This window comes from Physcomitrium patens, chromosome 24, assembly GCF_059467195.1.
Source record: "Physcomitrium patens ecotype Gransden chromosome 24, ASM5946719v1, whole genome shotgun sequence".
Classification (NCBI taxonomy): Eukaryota; Viridiplantae; Streptophyta; class Bryopsida; order Funariales; family Funariaceae; genus Physcomitrium; species Physcomitrium patens.
The window spans coordinates 5271194-5274709 of NC_143433.1; the positions used below are offsets into that span (position 1 = coordinate 5271194).

General features: G+C 44.3%; 1 long non-coding RNA gene across 1 annotated transcript; it reads left to right on the forward strand.

The window, feature by feature from the left end:
* Positions 1-441: 441 nt before the first annotated feature.
* LOC149986369 (uncharacterized) lies at positions 442-1062 on the forward strand. Its single transcript, XR_016500542.1, has 2 exons — positions 442-901; positions 1017-1062. It is a non-coding gene; the product is annotated as an uncharacterized LOC149986369 (long non-coding RNA).
* Positions 1063-3516: the final 2454 nt, after the last annotated feature.

Here is a 3516-nt window from a genome sequence, read left to right on the forward strand (position 1 = left end):
TCTGTTTAATGGATGGTTTGTACTTGTGGTGCAGCACCAGATTCCTACAATTCTAACAAAAAACTTGATCCTCACTCAAGCCATACTCAGACATATCTATGAATCACCGCAAGATCTCACTCCGTACCCCGTGGTACAAAAGCTGAATAGACTGGAAATCTAACCGCATCTTCTTGCTGCTCATATGCAGGCTTTCCACGCACATGAAATAGGGACCCTGAAACTGACTATCTTCTTAACTCCATGGTACGACTTGCTGTGAGAGGCTGCGGACTCTACAGAGGGGGTGCGGGGGGGGGGGTGTTACTGAACAGCCATGGAAGCCTTGAGGTGAAACGATTCTTGCCGCAGGGATTTTGGTCAGTACCGGAGATGTGATGTCATTGAAGCATCATTTCACAGGGAAGAGACGATGTGCAAGCGTCGCTCTGAAATCTAGGCCGGTCCTCAAATATCTAGTCGCGGGGTACACCACTTGGGACCAGCGTAGATTTCAAATCAAGAGGTTTTATGAACACTTGTCTGATTCTTCTTATTACATCAGATGTGGGTCAGTGTGATTTTTATTACAATCAGCTGCAATTTGGAAGCAAAACCTAAAGCTACCCATCAGCAACGAAGTTGTAGGTAGAGAGGTGTATACCAGGAAGCATGAAAAGAGGAGGTGCACGAGTAAGTAAATCCGAGTCTAGACACAGAATAGGGTTTCAGTAGCAGTACTTACCGTAGGATTCAGACGTCCCTGTTTGCTGTAACATCCAAGCTACAGCTTGGCAAGATGGACCACAAGCGGAATCTCAATCATGCACCGACCGGAGCGAACTGCAGCGGAATCGGACTTGCGTGTTAGCCAGGGATCGAGGAGAAATTTCCCCTTCGAAATAAAACACCCAAATTCCAGGTACAAGTTAGACGTAAACTTTGTCTGCCAAAGCCTTCTGTCATCGATCGTTCACTGCCGATGACATTCAACAGTCGACAGCAATCATTCACAGCTAAACTTTGAATTGCAACAGGAGTGGGTTATGGCGTGCCATGTTTGATTGGCAGCATCATAACTGCCACGATTATAATAAGTATCACCTCTACGCTGATGATTCAAGCAAAGCATAGACCCAAGTCGGTGCCATACTCCCTGCCTAATATAAGTTAAGCGAGGCTGTATCCCTCACCACCGGACATGGCACGTCAAGCAGCACGTTGATGCAGTGTCAATGCACTCATTCATCTGTGCAGCGTCTTAACGTCGACAACTCATAGCTTTGCAGGTAGCTGGCTTCGCCATCGTTGCAAGATATGATGCATCCCCTCTTGTCGTACTCGGGGAGCGAGGCAAATTTGGGTCCCTCACAGTCCCAGCCATATTTTGGTTCGAAGTTCACCACATCTTCAATAGGCAGGTAAAGCGTTTTCATAGAGATCAGTGAAGGTGCAGCCTGTATCCCTGGCAGAAACAAATAATGTACAGAAAAGTAAAATATTTGTGAATTGGATGGGTGAATTGAGTTGTTCCTCCACTCACAGCTCACAGAGAAGGGTTTTTTTTTTTTTTTTTTTTTTTTTTCCGCAAATGACTCGTAAGTTACCCTTCCCAGTTGAACACGTGTAGCTCTACTACCGGCGAAAATTAGTAGAGAGACAAGAGAATAGAGCTGAAAGCATTTGACGCATACTCTGTTTGGATTTTCTGAAGTGCAATGCGGATTGGGGAAAATTCGTCCATGCACAACAGTCTCTTCGAAAATGCGTATTCAATTGTGCAAAACATTGTTTTTCTACTATTGCGTCATCAGCACTCCAGAAGCGTCACAATGTACTGACAAAGCAGATGCCAAAACATGAGACACAAAATACGGCTTTTCACCAGGAGCCTTCTCTAAGTAAAGTTGAAGCAATGGTATTATTTGAAAGAAAGACTTTATGTTTTGGTTGGTGTGAGAACAAAGAGAGTTGACTTCACTAGCAGCAAAAAAATCACGATAATCAGAACTTAGTGCAATCTTAGTCAAGGTCAATATTCAAAGTATTCATTCAATATCCAGTTAGAAACGATAGTACAGTTTCTATGTGTAGAAAAAAATTAGACAAGACTTTCGGAAAGTTCCAATTAGTTGTGATAACCACATTTTCCCATTTGAATCCACATGTGTTTCCGTCCAATTCCTTCTGGTATTGACTTTGAAGGATTGACCTTGAAGCCAAATTAAACCTTGTCTTAGGTGCGTACAAACCTATAAACGGTACATTAAAATTTAATCCTGCACATTTGTTCTTGGTTCTTAATATAAACCTTGTAAATATAACACCAATCTCCCTGCCAAGTTTCTTGGATTTAGGCCTCTCAAATTGGCTGTTTCCTCCAGCTTGATGGATGATAGCACGGAAATAATTACTTCACCAAGTTCTACAATTATTAAATATAATTGGCAGTCACCTCGTCCTAAATTAAACTCCTGAAGGTGCTAAATTTAGCAGGATTTTGTGCAGGTGAAGATTTGAGAAACATGCTAAGAAATTCCTGTCAGCCACGGGCATATTTGGAATCTGCGCCCTTCAAAGTCACCACCGAAGCAGCGATGCGGAAGCTTCGATGTGCACGGGGGTTCTCAGTCCCGCCCGGCTGCAAAGATCTGTCCAAAAGGTCCCCTCTTGCTTCCTCAGGCTTCCTTTTCCACCTCGGTGCAATCTGATTCCAACTGACCGTCAATCACCCTGTTCATCTTTTCTCCATATCTGCCGATTGTTCCGTGTTGGGACTGGGGTAGTACGAAAGGACAGTTACGTCAGCCTGATCAGGTTTGTATGGGAAGAAAACTTACAACTGTGATTACATGATCAACTGTCTAGTGACTAGCTACCTCATTCCTCATGCGCACGAAAGTAGAATGTAAAATGGATGCGCTTGCCAGGAAGCTAAGATCCTCCACACACATTTCAGAGAAAGTGAGGATCTGATGGGTCCACTGGCAAAGTTTCTTCACTTCGATGATGGATCAGAGATAGTGTTAGACAAGTCCGAAGAGATGAGAATCGTCTGATACATTTGTCACAGTACTGGTAAAAAGTAGTAGGATAGGAGTGTGAAAAAATTGTCGCCACGGTGGAGACGGAGAGAATGTCGTGGCGTTGGAATTAAAGTGGTAATGATCACGTAATGATGCAGTAAGGTTGGCTGTCCTACGCGACTCCCAACATGCGGCGTATATACAGGGCGTGCGGTCCAATCGATCTGGGCTGGAAGCACCAGGCTCTTTCCCATTAATGATGCGAGGGGGGAGGATGGTTGAGCAGGATTCTCTTGGTGTCCTACTCCGCTTGTACGTGCTCCATCCTACGGGTTGGTCACTGGTCTGTGTTCCCAGCTTGCCTCAACAGTCGATTACTACCCTTCCAGCTCCCTCAGTGCTGGTGCAACCATACCCCAGCACTTTGCAAATATAAGTTAGGTGACATATTGCGTCCACGCCGATATTTTTTTATTTTTCTTTCTTTTAAGGCATCACTCAACAAGTTGTG